At 50.0% G+C, this 20,450-nt stretch overlaps 1 protein-coding gene and 1 long non-coding RNA gene across 8 annotated transcripts in view; both read left to right on the forward strand.

Annotated features, from left to right (window-relative positions):
* Positions 1-20,450, forward strand: part of Farp1 (FERM, ARH/RhoGEF and pleckstrin domain protein 1) — a 263,579-nt gene that overhangs the window by 116,458 nt on the left and 126,671 nt on the right. The gene's annotated exons all lie outside the window — the stretch shown is intronic.
* LOC120888512 (uncharacterized) lies at positions 10,623-15,354 on the forward strand. Its single transcript, XR_005732196.2, has 2 exons — positions 10,623-12,708; positions 12,842-15,354. It is a non-coding gene; the product is annotated as an uncharacterized LOC120888512 (long non-coding RNA).

The following is a 20,450-nucleotide window of genomic DNA, read 5'->3' on the forward strand; positions in this document are numbered from 1 at the left end:
ATGGGGAGACTTTCCAGAGGAATCATTTCAACTTATTTATTTGGTCTTGCTCAGTCCCTCTCTTCCTTGGTGTTTTTTTCCCGGTTATATTTGCAAGTGAGTTTTCTTTTGTCTCTTGGGGAGATGAGAAAGTTAATTTCTAACATTTGGAGGGTCTCAGAGTGCCTCAAGGTAATTTGAGTTAGCAGGGGATCAAAGCTAGGCAGAGGCAGTGCTCGCTGCTGGCTGTTGACTCTCTAGAGCCGAGGCTTACACAGGCTAATTTTCCGAGGACTCCTTCCCCGTTGGGTAGATGGGAAATGTCATTCCTGTTAGCAAGATGAGCTTTCTTGGACCTGAAGCCACACGGGGTTCTGTTTAACTTATGGTCTGACTCGTAATCTCAAAAAATAAAAGATTTGGGGGCTGGGGTTGTGGCTCAAGCAGTAGCGCGCTCGCCTGGCATGCGTGCAGCCCGGGTTCGATCCTCAGCACCACATACCAACAAAGATGCTGTGTCCGCCAAGAACTAAAAAATAAATATTAAAAATTCTCTCTCTCTCTCTCTCTCACTCTCTCTTTAAAAAAAAATTTAAAAAATAAAAGATTTGGAAAGCTGTTTTCTTGTCCCTATACTTTTCCAAAAGGTGCCAGTTTTAGTATTTTAGAATCTAAAACACAGAGCCGATGTTCTCCTTGACATTATTTTTCATTCAATAAAGTAAAGAGTCTAGATCGTAGCAAAGTTCATGTCCCCTTCTATTGGAACTTAGGGTGTTTTAATTTTGAAGGGTAAAAATGCAATGTGTGCTCATTTTTAATTTTTTTTTTCTAAATTAAAATTCACAAACACCAGCCTCTTCCCATAGTTCTCCCGTTTGACTGGATCAGCCTCTCATTTTTCTCTCATTCAGAATTTTCTGGGTGTTTTTCCTTTTCTCAGCGAGCCTCGGGGAAGATGTGTGACTGCTTGGTGATGTCGCTGGCTGTCTGAGAAAGTCAGGTGCACTCGAGACGTGAAACCCTCCTCATTATGCCTCCTGTCATCTGCAGAATTTCAAACCCTGAGTGGATCCTGATTGTCATGAAAAGAACCAGCCGCAGCGTGGGGTGCGTCTGGCGTGGGGGCGGTTTTGTTGTGCCCGTTTGGCTCTGACTGCCCTGAAACTCAAGAGAAGGCGTTCCAGCCGCCACCTTCCCTAGGAAGACAGCCTGGTTCGGGCTTCGGCCGCTCGCCCTCTCCAAAATTGAAATTGAAATGCTTATAGCAGGCAGCTTGATGATCAGCGGGTGCTTTCCGACCAGCATTTTGGTGGTCACTCTAGGCTTGATGGGAGGCATCATTGGGTACAAAATGAGCCCATTTGTCACCACCTCTAGATTGAAGCCTGACTCCAAGGCCTGGATGCTCACGGATGGCTTCATGTCCCCTTCATGACCTGTGCAATGTCCAGGCCCATCTCTGGGTGGATTGCTCCATTTGCTGGTCCGTAATGCCCCACACTCTGCACATCTGCCATGGTCCCTAATACCCTGTTCTGGAATTGCTGAAAACCACCGGCTTCTCTGTCCTTTCCACCCCGTCTCCAACCCCGGGCAGCACCTGGCGTGCCCCCTGCGCCCTCTGTCTCCAGACAGCACCAGCTCCGTGCTCCTGCCTCCTGCTGCAGCCCCCTCCTCCTGCCATGTTCTCGGCTCAGGCTCATCAGTCTGTCTGCTTCTCTTGGTCTCCTGCTTTCGCCCCGCGCCCCTGGAGAGTGCTTTTTGATTGGTCGCCTGATCCGTTTGGGTTCCCTCAGTACTGCTCTGACCCCCTACTTCCTGCCTAATAGGAATACTCGTTGTACAAGCCACGCTGTCCCTGTCCTCACGGGGCTTGAGGTTTCCGGGGTTTGGAGTGGGGGTGTGGCGGGGGAGAGCGACATTAATCTGGTAGGTTGCACAATAAGGATCCATTCCCAGGGTTGAGGGTTTGTTGATGCCTCTCTGAGCGTGGTGCTCCTCAGTGGTTTTCCTTCTTCTTTGAGACAGACTCCACACTCCCCGGCGGGTGGGCTTCCAAAATGCTTAGATTCCCTCCTGACTTCCCGCCTCGGGGTCTGCACCGTGGGATGTTTCTGCCCCTGTTTCTTCACTGTGGCGCTCCAGCGCTCTCAATGTGGAGGCCTGTCCCGACGTCTCCCTGGGGCTGCGGCGGCTGCGCTGTGACCCCGTGTGTCCTGCCCACCGTGCCACTGGGCACTTTTGTGCTTTCTCCTCTAGGTTTCAAGACCCCAGGGGGCAGAAATGGGTCTTCTGTCATTTTGTCCCTAGTATCTATCATGACGTCTGGTGCAGGGTGTGAGTCCAGTGCTCAGCGCTGCCACGAAGGTGGTCACTGTTTTGATGGGGGCGTGACACCTGGTTCCCACCTGTTCCCGGGCCTCCTGGTCAGAGATCTGATAACACCATTTGCTCATCAGCTGGGATCCTGGTCTGTGTGGCATTTAAATGTTCTGATTCTACGTTCTCCTGGTCTTTTCTCTCATTACATAATTATTTATTTTTACCCAGCTCCCAAACATCTTCATCAGGCCCATCATATGGTATGAGTTCTATTTCTGGGTATTGTGGGAACAGCAGTTTTCCCCCTGTGTGAACAGTTTGACTTAGCGGGGTGATATTTTATAACTCATTAATGTTTGTGATACTCTGTGCTCAAATATTCCATGTCAGCTGTCGGCCCCTGGAATTGATCCCGCAGCCCATCGCCAGGCACTAAGGTGCCGTGTGGTCCCCTGCCAAGACTTGCCACATGCAAGGCAGACGGGAACCGCACGCTTGGCCTGGTACATGGGCACACGGACAAGCAAATCCAATCATGCCTCTCCTCCGCCCAAGAAAGAATTAACATTCATGTTACTCTGGCTAATGCTGACTATTGAAATTAAATTAAGCACCACGTGGGAAATTCTAAGAAGGGACTTCTAAACTGGAGAACACTTTCATTCCTGCGGGGCAGAGCTGGTGTCCACCGTTCTATGCTCCGTGTGAACTCCCATGGTGCTTACTGCTGGATGCTTAAAAAGTGTGTCTCTTCCCAGTGATAGGTGACAGTGTGTGTCTGAACTGTCCTCGTGAACAGGCAGTCTGTAAAATATCCGGCTACCTGGTCTCTTCCTGAGCCTTTGCTATGTGCAGGTCTTGCATGAGACACCCTGGCCTGCAAAGATTGAGTCGAGGGCCGTGATTTCTGTGTCCTGGTGGCGTGGACTGGACACTGTCTGCTCTTCCCTTTGCGGAACTGAAGGGGAGGACTCCCCATCCTGGAGGTTAAGTCATTTAGTTTAATCCTCAGGGATAAGCAGATGCTGTCACCGGGGGGCCTGACATCTGGGACTGTCAACCTCTATTACTAATGGGACCGAAGAGATGGAGTTAAAATTAGGTCATGCAGGAAAAGCACACTTTTGTCCTAGAGGAGAGACACCCCCCCACACTCACTCTCTCACTTTATTCCAGTCCACCTTCCAGCCCTCCCCTTTGATGTGGGCACATGTTTTGGGGGGTCTTGTAGGTGGCGGAGAGCAATTCAGCACCCCCAACCAAGCCTTGCTGTCGCTGGAGGGTCTCGTGGTGTTTATGCTGGTGGGCAGACTGACCAGAGCGGTCCCTCACACCTGGCAGCCAGGGACACAGACTTGCACTGTCTGGCCTTGGCTCTGCCTTGATGCCCCCTGTTCCTGGAGATCAGGAGGGAGTGCTCTGATAGCCGGGTGAGCACATTCTTTCCTGCTGGCTGCTTACCTGGAACAGGGTTTTCTAAGTTCCCATGGCTTCATGCCAACCGTGTTCTAGTGCAGTGGCCCTCATTTTGGGGGTGTCCTTCTCATGAGGCCCGTGTAGCCACGTCCAGGTGTATCCAGAGAACTCTGCTCTGGGAAAGAACAACCCACGTATCCACACGGAGAGCCTGCAGGTGTGTGTGGAGCATGGGCCGTTTCTCAGGTGCAGTTCTAGGCCCTGGCAACGGAGGAGGGAACTGAACAGATGATATTCCTGCCCCGCCCGGTGGGACTTATGCTCCCGTACAGAAAGCCAGGAACAGAACTGATGCCATCATATGCCAGGAGGTACCTAGAGCTAAGAAGGAAAACAGAGTGAGGAAGGAAGGAAGGAAGGAAGGAAGGAGAGGGTAGTGGTATGCATGTGCACGTATGGGCATCCATGTTTTTTTTTTTTTAAGAGAGAGAGAGAATTTTTTAATAGTTATTTTTTAGTTCTTGGCAGACACAATATCTTTATTTGTATGTGGCGCTGAGGATCGAACCCGGGCCGCACGCATGCTAGACGAGCACGCTACCGCTTGAGCCACATCCCCAGCCCATGGGCATCCATGTTTATACAAACTCATGAGCCTGGCTGGTAACATGACATTCAGCAGAGACCCACAGGGAGTTCGTCACGTATTAGTACTGAAAGATTTTTTTTTTTTTTTGGGGGGGATCCTAGAGATTGAAACCAGGGTCACTTAACCACTGAGCCACATCCCCAGCCCTTTTTATGTTTTATTTTGAGAGAGGGTCTTGCTCAATTGCTTAGGGCCTTAATAAGTTGCTGAGGTTGGCTTTGAACTCATGAGCCTCCTGCCTTAGCCTCCCAAGTTGCTGGGATTATAGGCGTGTGCCACCGCACCTAACATAGTGCTGGAGAGGGAGGGAAGAGAATATGCAGAGCCCCTCAGGTAGAAAGGCATTGGAGGAACAACAATGCAGCCTCTGCGGCTGGAATGCAGTGAGAGGGATGGTGTGGTAGGGCAAGGAGCCCAGAGAAGTAGCAGGAGGTCAGGAGTTTAGATTTCATTGCAAATGACATGATCTGACTTGACCTTGCACAAGGACCACTTCAGGAGTGGCCAGGAGCGCCTTGGGTTGAAGTGGCCCTGGTTCAGGTGGGAGGATGCGATGGAGTCCCAGATGTGTGCTGAAGGTCGAGTTGATGAGATTTGCTAAGGAATGGGGTCTTGGGTATGAGAGGAGGAGGAGTCCGGCACCATGCATAGGTTTTTGGTCTGCAGCTGGCAAGGTGGAGGTGCCAGTTTTGAGAAGAGGAAGGCCAAGAGGTGACTGCATGAATAAGAACATTGGTTGCTGGGCCTTTGGTATTTTCTTTGTTCCACACAAAAGACTCTGAAAGGATGCTCGTCTCTGAATGGGGAAGTATTCCAGACGCCTGATTTTTTTGGTTCCTTGGGTCTGCAAAACTGGCCTCCACTTTCCACCCCGGGCAGGTGTTTTGGTTGTAGAATGTGTCTGTTCAGCACAACCTGCGTGGTTGGATTCCAGACCTGCGGGGTCACTCCTGTGATGGGCACGTTTCTGCAGGGGACACTTGTCTATCACCAGGAGTGTGCCCACACCTCAGCAAGGGTCCCAGCCTGTCACTGGGAGTGACTTGTGTGTTCGGGATTCCAGAGGCTTCCATCCAGAGTCATTAGGCCCTGTGATCTGGGCCTGTGGTGGGACAGTGTGTCATGGAGGGGGCCTTCAGCCAAGGAAGCCTGTTCACCTCGTGGTGGTTGGTTGAAAGGAGAAAGGGAGGGTGAGAGGGAGGGAGGAGGTGCTGGGTCCCGAGACCCCCTTCATGGACGGCCTCAGGGGTGTAAATCCAGTAGACCCCACCTCCTGAAAGGTCCACCACCTCCTAGCAGTGCCACAGCCTGGTGACATCAACAGATGGACCTTTAGGGGACATTTCGGATCCAAACTGCAGTACCCCACGAGCTAGCAGAGAGCTCCCCACGCTCCGGCAGCTTCTCACCACAAGTTGCTCCTCCCTTTTGCTGGGGGAGTGACTGTCCTGGCCTCTGGGTCCCCCGGTCTTTGTTATAGCACCCCTGGGGACTGTCCATTGGCCACTCAGAGCAGGTCTGTACCAACGCCACCAGGTTGACACCGTGTGGCCCAGATACTCCACAGCGTTTTCTTGGAGAGAGATGGTCTTGGGAGGCCCGGAGACAAAGCCGCGATTGAGGAGTGATGCTGGGAACAATAGCTTCTGTGTTCTCCCAAGAACCTCTTTGGAGAGCAAACCAAACTTGGGTGGGTGGACCTTGGAAAGGCCCAGGAGTGGGAAGCAAAGTGTCATTATCCTCCCCTGCAGGAGTTTTTCTGTTGACATTTCCTGTTCTTCACAAAGCACCGTGTGTGCCCTTGCATGTGGTGTTCTGGAAGCATCCACAAGGCGTTAGTGACTCTTACATGCTGTGGATAATTGTAAAAGTATCCATTCATTACCTGACTCGAGGGAAGGGAGCCCACTGAATTCAGGGCCGCATTCGTATTTTCACCCAGGAACCTGACGTCCTAATGGGCTTCCCATTCTCCACCCTACGGGCTCCTGGCCTTTTCTTCTCCCACCATGGGAGATGCCAGTAAGTGCGCAGCAGGAATGAGGCAGGTGGGGGAAAGCCAGAGGGGGACTTGCGTGTGTCTAAACATTTTAGCCTGAATAATGCGATGGTAATGTAGCCCGTGGTCCAGAAGGGCACCTCTCAGAACAGAGGCCACTTGTGGCAATTTAATTCCAATTTAAAGTAACTTTTCATTGGCATATTCAAGGGCCCACAGCCACCCTGCTTAGGACTTAGCTCAGGTCTGGAGCAGTACCTCAACCCTGGAGCATCGCGCTGGCCAGCGCTGGTGTGGCACGTGGCTCCAGGACCGTCTGTGGTCACTGACACGCATCTCACTCATGTTCACCCAGCCCAAGGCCTAGGGGGAGGAAGGTGCTGGGAGGCCCCAAGAATCTTGTTCCACTGTGATGGGGCAGTCATGGTGGCTGGTGCAGGGAACTCGTTGTTTTGTTTTTGTTTGCATCGGTGAGTCTGAATTTTCTCCTCCTTCCTCATACTTGAAATCCTGGTTGAGGACAGTAACCACGTGCTACACCGTACCTGCTCTGTGCAGGTCACAGGCTCGCTTCCAAGATGCTTGAAAATATGACCCCCGTTAGTAAAAAGAGAATGGCATATCTTAAATCTAGGAGGCCAATAAGAGAGGAAGCAAAGTGAGAAGTGAGATCAGGTGAATGTTAAAGGTCTTTCACGGATCCTGTGATCCGACTGCACCCAAGACCAAACCGACGAGGCCTCTCTTCTCAAGTCACTGTGGCGGACGAAAGTCATCCCCCCACTCATCAGTCACATTCAAAGGGACTTTCTTTTCTGGTGCAGAGCCGGCAAAGGCGGGTTATCATGCTTTGGCTTAGGCCAGGCATTGGGGTCGGTGTTTGCCAAGCTCAGAAGGCCTGGGAGGACCGGACCCAGGGAGGGCTGGGGCGGGCAGTGTTCCCCCCACAGCAGGGCGGCTTCATGGGGCTCCCACCAGATGACCCTGGAGGCTCAAAGTCATTCTTCAGAGGAGGTGAATGAAGGCCACCCGAGAAAAAGGGCAGTGGCTTCCCAGAGGGGACCACTGAGGAAACGCGGACCCCTCTGTGGCTCTAGGCTGTGTTCTGTAGGTGACTCCAGAGTCTGTGGGACACTTCTGGGTGTCCAGCAGCTCACAGAGGCCTGGAAGTGGACTCCAAATGCTGCGAGGGAGTAGTTGGTGTGAGGAATTGAAATTTCCACGTTCACGACTTACCATGAATGAGGGTCGAAACAAAGCCGAGGCTGTGGCCATGACACGGTTATGAGAGGTGACCTCCCTGAGCCTAGAGAAAGGCAGAGCAGGGACTTATCAGGCTAGCCTGGGCAGCCAGAGAAGATGCCGCCCCGTCCAGGAGGCTGAGCAGTCCTGGTGCTGGCTCATGGAGACGCCATCTTGTTCACCTGGATCTTCTCACTGTTGGGCCCAGACGTTTCTGGACCGTGAGGTCAAGGTGGCGATCCATCAAGACAGGCTGGTGTTGTCAAGCGAGTAGACGTGTGAATGCAGAGATCCATCTATAAATAATCTGTAGACTCCAGCCATCCCCCAACTTTTGATCATCTCTGGCCAAGCTAATTGGTTTTCTTTTTTTCCTGAAAGGAGAAGAGAGCAAACAGGTACGTGCATCCGCATCATTTGACCCTATCGTGGCTTCCTTTGACCACACTGAAAAGAACTGGTCACTAACTACTACGGTCATCTTGACCCTCCTCCTCATTGAAGGAAAGCCCAGCCCTATGAAACTGGCATTGTGTGCTTGTCAGAGTAAAGCCACTCCCCTGATCAGCGGCTGACCAAGACGAGCAGATTATCAGATGGCATGACGGGTTCGGCTCTCTTTTAACTAGCTCTGGACTATTATTGACAAATACTGTTACCATGTGTGTAAGCTATATTTGGATCATGCTGTGCTCCCACCAGTGAGTTCTCCAGATGTCATATGACTTAATTTAAAATAAATTTTTAAAAAACCCCACCTTGTGAGGTGAGGACAGTAACCTCATCATTTCCTTCTCCACGTGAGTCACTGGAGGGAAAGACAACGAAACCCGCCGGGAGCAGGAGGGCGAAAGCAGGGAACGGTGACTTCTGGAGAGAATACATTCAAAAGTCACTCGCAGAGGTTGTTTTGGGATCGGTTCTGTTCATTTGATGGTTTGATATCTTCTTCCCCTACTGGCAAGAGTGGAAAGCATTTCATTCTTAAAAAAAAAAAAAAAAAAAAAAGTGTCCCCAAATGTTGTTTTGTTTTTGTTTTTTTTCAAGTCCACATTTACTTACCTAAAAGGCTGCATTGTTAGTGAAAATGAATGAAATCAATGTTTTGGGCTTCTTGCCTGGTATAAATTGCTCCCCTTTCGAAGTAGTCCTATTGAGGAGTCCTTTTCAAAGTGCTTCTGAATTACGGGGCAGGCATCATAAGTTGGTTTGCTTCCTCTGCCAAGCCCCACTGATTCATGGTGGCTAAGGGAGCAGTATGGTGCCATTCAGAGCGTCCTTGGCGGACACAGGAAGGACAAAAGGGATGTTTGATGGGATCTAAATTTGCCATCCTTTCTCTGAGGGAGGCCCTTGGTTTAGATTTAAGGACACTTGCTGGGTTCTGTTCACGAACTCCAGGTTTGCAAACAAGATCACCTTTGAAAGCACTGAAAATTTTCAGATAAAAATCACCTCCCAGGTGTCCATCTCTGCCGCTGGGTGAGTCAGTTTGCTAAACATATTTGACTTGCTGATCTTGTTCCGCAAGGCATTGTGGCCTTAAAGAATAGTTCCAGCCGCTAAGAGATGGTCAGAAATGTTTTCCTTCCAGTCTGAAAACTCCTCCAGAAATACAAGTCCGTTCAGATTGGTTAACTAGGATGTTTGGCCTATCGAATAATAAATGCCAAAATTCTTTATGCGGCAGTAAAGCGTTGAAGTTAGAAGATTAGGGTATATATGTATCTGTGTGGTGTTCTCAGATTTTTTTTATTCTTAAAATTGATATAAAGTGGAAAGGGACATAATAGCTACAATTCAAAGCACAAGAAAGAGCCTTGAACTTGAATACGTTTAGGCCGCGGGTCACCTCCAGCCCAGTGCTTCTCCAGGCCGGCTGTACATGACACTCTCTGGGGAGCTTTAGAAAGGCATGCCCGTTTGAGAACAGCTATTCTAGCAGAGATCTGTGTCTGTGGTTTCCTCAAAGTGAACTCCTCTGTTATCTACCGCTGGTAGGATCACCCTGGATTTGGCCTCCCCCTTCTCCTGCCTCATTTCTTCCTTTTCCCTGGCCCCCTGGCTGCACCCCACCCACCCACCAGAGCATACCCGTGTCATTGCCTTCACCTTTGCCCATACTGTTCTCTGTCCTTTCTGCAATCTCCCCATCTCTTGCCGTTCCAGTTCTCTGGGTAAAATGGCTTTCCCCTAAGCAGCTCCTTCCTGCAGAAACGCCCTTCCTTCCCAGGGCAGAGGTGTTTCCTTCCTTTGCATTTCCATGGCTGCTGCTGTTGGAGTCATGGCTCTTCAGGTGTGCCCACCACTCCTAGCACTGGAGACTTTCTAGAAGCATTTGCTGATGAGCAAGTGCACTGGGGGTATAATACCTGCCTTCCCTTCTGTGGTTCTGAGCCCTGTTAAAATGCTTGTAAACAATAAAACATTTTGCAAAAATAAAGTGATTTAAATGACTTTTTAAATGACACTGATTTTAAATGATTTTCAAGTGATGGTTTTTAAATGACAACAAATGAATATCCATTTGTCACCTTCCTATAAAGTCGAGTCAGGGTGGGGGCAGGGGTGCTTTACTTATTATTCAGAGAACCGTCTGGTGGCCCTGCAGGTGGATAGGAAGCCTCACCATGAGGAGGGAGGGCCGCAGAATCGCCCTGCATGGCCAAGTGCACGGTGCAGCACGGCTCACCAACTGGAGCTAATTAGCTGATGTGTTTGCCTTGGGCAGCAGCTCTGTAGGTCCAAACCCTTGTCCAAATAGCTGAGCTGCCCGTGAACTTTTATTATGTGGACTTACATCTCAAAGCCATCTGCGCGCGTGGTTTTTGTGAAGCAATTATGGTGCAGGTGTGCAATGGAGATGAAGTAATGGCTTAATTATTTGGTGAAACAGCAGGCGTTGTGGACTGGGGATCCGTTTTGCAAACTTCCAGGCTTTGTGCATGCCATTTCTTTGCAATTTTAACACAGCCTAGAGAGAGAGAGAGGAAGGGGGAGAGAGAGAGGGAGAGAGAAAGAGAGAGAGAGAGGGAGGGAGAGAGGAGAGAGAGGGGGTGGAGGGAATTGTTGTAACTGCAGCCAGCTGTATACAATAATTTTAAAATGCCAGCCGGCTCTATTTTTAAACTGAGCTAGGAGAAAGTCTGCCTGATTTGTGTCTTCAGTATCACTGCTGTGGGGCAGAGGGAGCTTGCTGGGGATGCCCGTCTGAACCGTGCAGGGCAAGCCAAAGTTGGGTAAAGGCACATGGTTGGGAGAAGAGGCCTGTCTTTCATCAGATTCTCAGAAGGGCCCCATCCGCCACCCCCATAGGAATGAGAGTGTTGAATGTTGTTTTAGAGGTCTTTACAGTTCTTAATTGAATCTAGGAATTAAAGATACATCTTGAAAGAGGTTTTTGTCATGTCCTAGGAGACAGAAGCAGATCTTGGTCATTTTCTATATTAACCCACCCTCCATGCATCTCCTTTGCTGTCCTCACACACATTTGCATTTTGACCTTGACATTTCCGAAGAGAAACCGCAGAGAGGTAGAGAATGAAATGAACCACGAAAGCAGTATGCTAAGACAGAAGGTGACCCAGAATTTCCATGCCAGGAATCCCCACCCCCAGGCTCCTGAGCTGAGCCTCTGGTGGCCCTGGTGTACCCCATGTTTTTAAGCACCTGTCACATACCTGTCATTTTGCATGTACCCTCTGTTTCTTAGCCCTTACAACAGCACTGTGAAGGAGATGTGGTCATCCCCCACTTACCAAGGACCTTCGTACACCTTGCCTGGCGTTCCTCCCTCCTCTGTGTCCTCATTCACGCCGTTTGACATGGACACTGACTGCGTGGCCCCAAGTTTGCCCAGAGATGGGCCTAGCGAATACATGCTTTCCCTGATGAGCACAGAAAATATCATTTCCAAAGTGGTCGACTTAACCTCTGTAGGCACTGCTCGTCACGTTCCCTTCTTTCTGTCATCGTGGTGTGCCGACCTGGTAAGGATCAAGCAGTCAGTTTAATTTTTCTCAGCGACGCTTGGTTCTCGATTATTTTGCGTTTGCTCTGCCAGCTGTTCCCAGGAATATAGTGAGGGCCTTGTTTTGCTTTTATCTGTGTGTGTGTGTCTGCTGTTGACCCTTCCTGCTGAGGCTTCTTCTTCGGAGGTTCAGGAGTTCTTTGGTTCTGGAGCGTGTGCACTGAACAGAGAAGGTCGGTGTCCCTGGCCGTCGAGGGGTTTTGAGCTGGTGAAGGAGACTTGAGTCTCCAGCACGTTGGCTGTGTGATAAAGTGGGGGAGTCACCTCTGCTGATGAATGGGTAGTGTGTTTCTTCCCTCCTCCCAGACACGTGTGCTCTGGGAATTCATGTGGTTCTGTGCTAAAGGTGCATGTGCATAAGGGTTTTCAGACCTTGTGCTGGTGGAGCCACAGTGTCATGAGCCAAGTGGCTCAGATGCAGGAGGGCCTTCTGAGAGCCATGGAGCTGGAGGGATGGAACAGGGGACAGTTGATTGCACTGGGCCAGCGGTGAGCAGGCCGCAGGCATTATAGCCCCACTATGTGTGACCCAGAGAATGTTAATGACACATTACTTAAAAAGGATCATAATTAATTTCTGGGTAAGGAAGTAATTCATGCCCCGGTAGTGGTGGTGGTGGGGGGGAATGTTGAGCCCACACAAATTTAAAAAGAAGGGAAAAAATTCTACCCTGCAGAGATAACCATTATGATAAATGTTGAGTGTCTGTTTTTCTTCCATATAGGATATCCTATTAATATTGACCTTTGCTGAATGCGGCTTTTCTTTGCCTCCCTGTCTTTACACCATCTCTGCCATGCACTGAGAACAAGCCGGTCACCAGCCAAGAGACATAAAAGGGTGCTCTGGCTGGCTCCCTCTGAAAGATGGCTCCCAGCAGGTGAGGGAGAGGGAAAGGAGGGGCGCCTATTGAAGTCAGGATGTAGTCATTATGCATTCAGATGATTTCTTTCCTTGCCTGTTCCCCAGAAGAAGCAGAAGCCTTGAGCATTGTGTGTAGAGTTATGCTCCTGGCGTGGGGGCGGCGGGCAGCAGAACTGCTAAAGAAGAAAAAGTATTTTAACAAGGTATGGTCTGGGCCAAAAGAACCACATTAAAGCCTTCACTCCAGCAATCGACTTGGAAATTGGGATTTATATGTTATAAGAACCACACGTGAAACTAACCTCCTTCCTTTGCTTTTTCCTTCCCTCCTTCCAGACACCGAGCTCTGAGGCTGGCAGGGGCTGGAGAAGGAGGACCCCCTGTGCCGTCTTACGGGGTTGGCTTTGGTGATGTGGGTGACATCAGGCTTTCCCTGGGCCACTGTCAGGTGTCTGGACCCATGGTCATCCAAACCCCATGGCTGTCTTAGTTTCCAAGGGCTGTTCTGTGACAGTGGAGCGAGATGGGCAGAGGCTTCGGGATACTCCTGCAGCACCCCAGGGTGTGTGTGTATCAGTGTGTTTTGAGTGGGTTGATTTCCAGGGAAATGTTGTGTTCTATGAGGTTGGAATTATAAACGCATACACAAAGTGTTCTATAATTAGAAGGTATCTTTGCCTTCCCTCTTGCCAGGGCCACTCTGTCAGAGCTCCCTGATTTACAGCTTGCCGGGACCCTTCCTTTGTGCCCCCACCCCCTACTTTTTTCTAAAAAAGAATAGCATCATTGATATTATTCGACTACCTAGCTTTTTTAAAAAATATACTGCTCTTAATATTCAGTCATTTCTTTGCAGAAAGACTTCTCCAAAAACATTGGCCTAGTCAGGTTTCTGGTTTCTGTGCTGTTACCAAACAGGGGCTTTGTGGCTTTGGAGAATTAACTTTCAATGGCCTCCTTTAATGCATCCTAAATGACAGGGCACTGGCCTAGCTGACACCCCCACCCCCACCCCACCCCCGTGTCTCCAACATGAAATCGTGGTTCTGTACGGGATCTAGAGCAATGATCCTCAACTTGGGGCCACTCTGCCACCAGGTTACTCTGGTCTGGGGACTGTTGGTTGTCTTCTAACGGCATCTGATTGGTAGAGGCCAGGGATGCTGATGTCACCCTGCAATGCATGGGACAGCCCCACCACCAGGCGTCGCATTCAATGTCTGTTTACCACCGAAAGCTCCCTGGGTGGGAGATGGGTGGTCAGATGGCCTTCGTTAGGGACACAGCTCTCCCCTGTGGGGTTATTGCCCCTGGAAGAAGCCGGAGTCCACTTGGATGCTGGGGCCATTAGAGATGTGTGGCTCGTTTTCTTCTCTCCTGAAAGTTTTCCTGGCAGTGCCTTAGAAGCCTGGCCTCTGTTTACTTTCCATAGTTTACCTGTATCTTTCTACATTCCTGGGCCTGGATGATTAAAAGCTTCGCGTTTTCTAGATGATATTGTATCATTTAATCTTTCTAGGGGCAATGCCTGGAGAAGAGACATTTCAACAAAACAATTAAGGTGATGGTCTAACCCTTTTGGTTGGCTTTGGGGCCGGGGGCGGGGGCAAAGCCAAGCAATGATGGCGTGTTAGAGCACATATTGCAATAGTTAACTTGCCTTGGGAGACACATGTTTTTATTATTTGCTAAAGTATGCATGTAACCAGTGTGGCTTGCACCTCTTTTTAGAAGTAGAAACCAGAGACTCTAAGCTAGGTGAGAGGAGGAGGGTTGCCTTGAGCAAGCTCATTAATTAGGGGGAAGGGATTTCACAAACAAAACAGCCCAGTGGCCACAGTCTTTGAAATTCACAGACAAGTATCCTTTTCCCTGGTTCTTTTAAAGGAATCCTTGTTGCAGACACACCTTAATTTGAGCCCTTCACATACTCTCACATACTCCTTCCATACACCTCCTGAACTCCCCATGGAAGAAAAGCAGCAGCAAAAAGAACTTTCCAGGCTTGGGGTTCAGTTGCCACATTTTGGCACGACCCGGGGGCTGGCTGGTGAGCTGTTCCTCTCCTCCTCCATGGCAAGCCCTAATCAGACACAGCAAGCGTACTTAAGGAAATTCGTTTCTCCCAAGTGCCTGGGTGCTTCTCCTCCTGCTGCACCGAGGAATTCATCTGTACTTCACTTTTACTCTTCCACTTTTCAGGTTGTTCCAATTTCAACCCTCAGCACCGGCTTTTTTGAACCATCGCAGACATGAGCAGCCCGAGGTGGTCCCTTGGCTTTCAGGTTGCTTCTTCCACTCAGGGCAGGTAGCCCCCTGTGGGCATGCACAGGTGGGCCCTGTTAGCCTTCTGCCCAAACGCTGACCACGGCCTGGGTCTTGGAAGAATTTCCCCCTGTAACATAGTTCCCTGGACGGCCGGAGAAAGGGTCAGACGGAAGAGTGCGGGACGGGTTGGCTCTGCCCCTCGGCACTGGAGCGGGGCCAGTGTGGCTCTCATCAGCTCTGGGTTCTTTGCATCACCATTTGGCTAAAGTGGAGAACATGTGATGTCAGACAGGTCCCAGGACAGAGAACTGGTGGAGGTGGCCGGTGGGCCCTGGCAGGGTTTTTAAGGGCACACACTGTGGGCATCAGATCTTTTTGTTGTGTGTGTGTGTGTGTGTGTGTGTGTGTGTGGTGCTGGGTACTGAACATGGAAATGCTCAACCACAGAGCTATATTGCCAGCCCTTTTCATTTTACAAACTTGCCCAGGCTGGCCTCAAACTCATGATCCTCCTGACACAGCCTCCCAAGTCACTGAGATTATACGCATGCACCAGCACACAAAGTCTTTTTGATTGAAAAGGGAATACCAGTAACGGGTACGTGGATTGGACACACTGAGTGAGCCTCGAAAGCATCATAGTCAGTGTAAGAAGTCAGTTATACAGGACTACATGCCGTTTGACTGCTATTATGGGGGAAGGTCCCCGGGAGTCCACACAGAGAGGCGAAAGCCGATGACCCTTGTTGGGTTCAGGAGTGGGGTGGAATTGACTGCAGACAGGCATGAGGATGATGGCAATGCTTTATAACTGGGTTGTGGGAATGTTTGCAGAATCCTATAAACTTACCAGAAAAAAAAAAATCATTGAATCGTATACTTCCAGTGGTTGAGTTTTATAGAACCTAAATTATATGGCAATAAAACTGTTAAATTGTACTTTGATAGGCTTTTGTTTGGGGGCTGCTGGGAGGGATTGAGGACCCACAGAAAGATTGAAACAGGATGCTTTTCTCCCTCTGGTTTGGGAAACAAGCTCCTGACTGATGCTGTTAACACGTGGAGCTCTTGAACAAAGTCCTCTCTGACTACTCCCTCAGCCTTCACGGGCGGGTATCGCACGGTCCTCGTCTCGTCTGCCAAAATGTTTAACATCGAAGAGCTCATAGCTCACACGTGCAGGTCAGAGGTCTATACACACAGGGAAACCTCACTAATTGGGACATTCGAGTTTAGTTCAAATTAGTAATATATCGGCACGTTTTGCAAAAAGAAGTGAAATTCTAGAATGTCTGCATCAGAAAGAACTTTAAAGGTCGCGTGCTGGAGGACCGACACCATGAAGAATATCTGACAACTATGAAACTCAGACTCTGCACTTTTTTTGACCAGTTCATTGAAAGACATTAAATTATTTCCTTTGACTAGAAAGTTTTATTCTTCGCCGTTCACTCACTCTCTGACCCTAGTGGTGGTCTGAATTTAATTGCGAGTCCCCTTTTCCCCTGGTGTTTAAAACACTCTGTCCCTAATGGTCCTCCCTGTTTACTTTGGGAAACGCTGTGTTCCTAGAAGGCTGCTGAGGGTCGGTCCTGGCCAGGTGTGAGCTCCCGACCCCGAGCCCCTCAGTGCATTCGTCTTGCTGTGCAGCAGGTCCCCAACCCCCCTGGAAACTGCTCGCAACCTGCCAGACCTGAACACGGAGCCAGTGACATCACGGCACCCCTGGGTAAGGCCGTGTGGCTGCTTAGTCGAAGGCTCTTGTCTTCACCCATATTCCTGTGGAGTTTTTCTTCATGATTTTTATCCATCCAAAAGCAGGATGGTTATTTTTAGATGGTTCATAGATTTTTAATGAGGTTTCGAAGTGACCCGTGGTTTGGCTTCATTTATTAATTCATCCACCAACTTCCCCTCCTCCCAGGAGGAAGGGTCCAACATGAAACAGCTCCAGGTGGGAGGGAAAGAGGGATGCTGAGGGGTGGGGGCTGGAGCCCAGAGTGCAGAGACCCAGCGCAGAACTCGGAGAAGCTGAGTCACCAACCTAGTCACAGAGCTCGCTCACTGTGGAGCATGATTAATTAATTGGCTTTTCCTCGGAAGGCAGCTTGAATCAAGGTACCATCATTGATTTTTGAATAAGGTCAGGAATTCTACAGAACTTCCAGGAGCTAAATGCTAAGGCCACTCCTAGATCAAGTTACGGACGGAAGTCACAGAACTATGACACCAGGCGAAAAGTGGGTCCCAGGGGAGCCCATCCTTGCAGGAGGCCCTCTCATCTGCCTGAGGGCACCCCCTGTCCCAAACTCCTGGTCACGTGGGGTCCCCAAGTGCTACCTTGCGCCCTCTCACTCCCAGGCTCCCACCTGTGCGGGTCTCGTGCCAGGCCCGTGGTGCACTCATGTGATGTTTTATCACGTGGTCGTCTTTCTGTCATGCCGGTACCCAGGCAGGCCCCCCTGTGATTCCTGCTAAGCACGTATTTTTTTTTTTTTTTGCATGTGTTTATTCTTGTTTCTTTTGGACTCTGGAGCTTTGTTTAGATCTTCACAGTAACTAAGTAATGGGCCTCCCTGGACTCCTAGCAGTTCCGTCTTTCCCTCTCCAGCATGGCCTTGCCGTCTGCCAAGTTCCTAAAGCTCGAATTCAATAACGTGGCTCTTCTGGAGCGCGCCTCTGGGTGGTCTTTCACTGCTGCCTGGATGAAGTTACTTGGCAGAGTGGCAAGGCCGTTGCCATCCCTGGGTCTGGCTGCCCGCTCAGCTCTGCCCTTCTGCGGCTCCGTGTCGTCATGGGCGAAGGCTCTCCGGTTCACGCCCCTCGGGCTTCGCTCAGGCTGCCCTGGCCTTCGGCGGGTGTCCCTCAAAAGTTCCATTCCTGGGCTCTGAAGCCTGCAGAGTTAATTGGTTTTTGTCCCGTGCATGTCCTCAAGAGTAGCATGCGTGGCCTTTGCTTTTGTTTACATGGCTTTTCCCAAAGGATTATGTCAGGACCTTGGGGACAATGACTGTCCAATCCATGTTTGCCCCGAAGCAAGCATTCAGTAAGTGCTCATTCAGTGATAGGGTTTCAGGGTCACCGCTCTCCTCCTGGGCTTCAGGGCTTGTGGTACCTGAGTGCCAAGGTCATCCAGGTGGCTAGTGTTGGTCCAGCAGTCGAGAACTGTGACTTGAGGAGACAGAGAGTCGTGGTCCCCTCTTAGTGCAGCCAGGGAGTCAGGAAGGGTGATGGAGGAAGGTCAGTGACTGGGTGAAAGGCTACAGTCACCGCCCAGTGCCATCCACAGGTGGCCACATGTTGTACTGAGCACTTGAATTGTCACCCTCCAGGGCAAGATGTGTTGCAAGTGTGAAAAACGTTCTTGATTTCAAAGATTTAGAACAGCAACCACAAAGAATGTAAAAAACTCAATTTCTTTTAGTATACATTTCAATATTTAGAAGTTTATTATAAATTATAATTGTATGTGAATTTATCTTACTTTAAAACATTTAAGCCAGGCGTGATGGTGCATGCCTGGAGTCTGAGGCAGGAGGATCACAAGTTCAAAGCCAGCCTCAGCAACCAAGCGAGGCCCTAAACAACTTAGCGAGACCCTGTCTCGAAATAAAAAGGGCTGGGGATATGATTCAGTGGTTAAGTGCCACTGGGTTCAATCCCTGGTACCCACCTCTCAAATGTAGCTACTAAAATATTTAGTATGTTGAAGTGGCAATGTCTTAGAGCTATTACATTAAATAAAATACATTAATAAAGTTAATTTCAACTTTTTAAAAAGTAGGGCCACTGGACAATTTGAGGCCGTATTTACAGGTCATACTCTAGTCCTCTTGGATAGAGCTGGGCTAGAGAGACGCTGTTGGGAGCAGAGGAGGACAAGGGGACGGGCTTAAGGAGGAATGAGAGGGCTGGGGTGTGGCACGCAGGAGACCCTGAGTTCAGCCCCAGCATCACAAAAGCCAGACTTAAAACCACAGGGAATAGAAGTGGGAAGAAGGGAGGAAGGGCTGCTGTCTGTGGGGGCAAGGGAAAGCAGAAACTGCAAGATTATAAGGAAGCCATCAAACAGCGCAGGCTGTCAGCAGGCCGGGTAGTGGGGACCTTAGTGCCTGACCGCAGCCCCTGCCTGAAACGTGAACATTAAGCAGAGGGTAAAAACTGGTGCTGTTTCCCTTATTCTGAAGCCATTTCTGTGTCGTGTAGCCTAATTAGAGAATAAAGCAAGAAGAAAGAAGACGTGTTCATCACCCCTGGTTCTAGTCTTCAGAGCTAACCCCCTTGCACCTTGAGCACTTACCTTCTTTCTGGTCTCCTTCCGCATTTGTATGCATTTATGTACATTTATGTGTAATCTTTTACACCAATGGCCTTCCTCGTAATCCGCTTTTCTGTTTCACTTAGTGGATGAAACAGTTTTTTCATTGTCGGCTTAAATGTGAGATGGTCACTGATGGAATGCAGGAGAAAAAGATCCGAAGTGAATGTTATTTCTGTAACACAGCACGCATGGCACCCCCTTTCCGTCCCCCGTTGACTCTGAGCAGCGGTGTCTGGACTTGCCTGGGATGGCCCAGGGAGCGGCCTTTCATCACACCCACTGCTCCAGCGCTCCCCGATTCTTAGGACTTCCACCAGAGACTGGAATAAACCTGAGCCGCCGATAGTCAGGTGCTCATCAGGGACTCTTCCTGTCACTCGTACAGCTGTGCACAGGCCCAGACGCCACCGCCCTAACATGGTCTTGAGCAGATTATGTGGAGGGATTTACAGCTAAGAATTTTTTAACATTTATTTTGCTGCTCCACAGAGGCTAGGAGTAGAGGATCTCGCTGGACACGTGAGGATGGGGGAATGTCAGTGACAAGTCTGACAACGTGGTAGATTTCAGACACTGGAGGCCACATTTGCTGCAGCAGCTCTTGGCCCAGAGGCTCAGCCAGGGGTGGGTGACGTGGCCACAACCTAGATTGGTTTCACATGGTAACTTGACCTCCTAAGAAACGCAGTATTTATCACTACACCCAAGTTGTCTGCTGAGATTTCGTTTGTTTTGAATTTCCCATTTGAGAAGAATCTTGATGTATCCGACTTTCTGTCTGCAGGCGGAGTTCAACTCCTTGGGGATGCAGGGTCCTGAGCAGGAGAGGTCAAAGGGCATGCAGAGATGTTCCCAGGGACCGCCAGGGTTCTTGGAGCAGGAGGCAGGCCCTGCTGGTGCTCAGCCTGTGGAAGGCGGAGGAGGTAGCTAGGAAATTCCACAGCAGACAGGCCTGAGGCCCCGGTGTCAGTAAGACTATTAATGATAGTTACAGCAGAAACTGTAGAACCCAGAGCAGTGACGTCACCACTCAGCTTCCACCGGGGGCCGGGTACCTTGAGATGTCCCTTTTGCATGTGACGTTTTTTCGTCTTTAGCACAAACCTGTGTGGGAAGCAGTAGCCTCACTTTACAGAGGAGGAAGCTGAAGCCCTGAGGCTCTGCCCTGTGTCCAGGGCCTGTGGCCAGGGAGTGATGGAGGGGCTCAGCCCAGCTTCGGGCTCCAAAGCACCACGACTCTGTGTTGTCCACTCCCACCCACTGCCCTGCACCGAGCCTTCTGGGTGTCCAGCATCTTTCAGTTCCATAACAAGCTCTCTCAAGCTTTTCCTGCCAGCCAAGAGCAAGGAAAATTGA

The sequence above is a fragment of the Ictidomys tridecemlineatus genome, chromosome 6, assembly GCF_052094955.1.
Source record: "Ictidomys tridecemlineatus isolate mIctTri1 chromosome 6, mIctTri1.hap1, whole genome shotgun sequence".
Taxonomy (NCBI): domain Eukaryota; kingdom Metazoa; phylum Chordata; class Mammalia; order Rodentia; family Sciuridae; genus Ictidomys; species Ictidomys tridecemlineatus.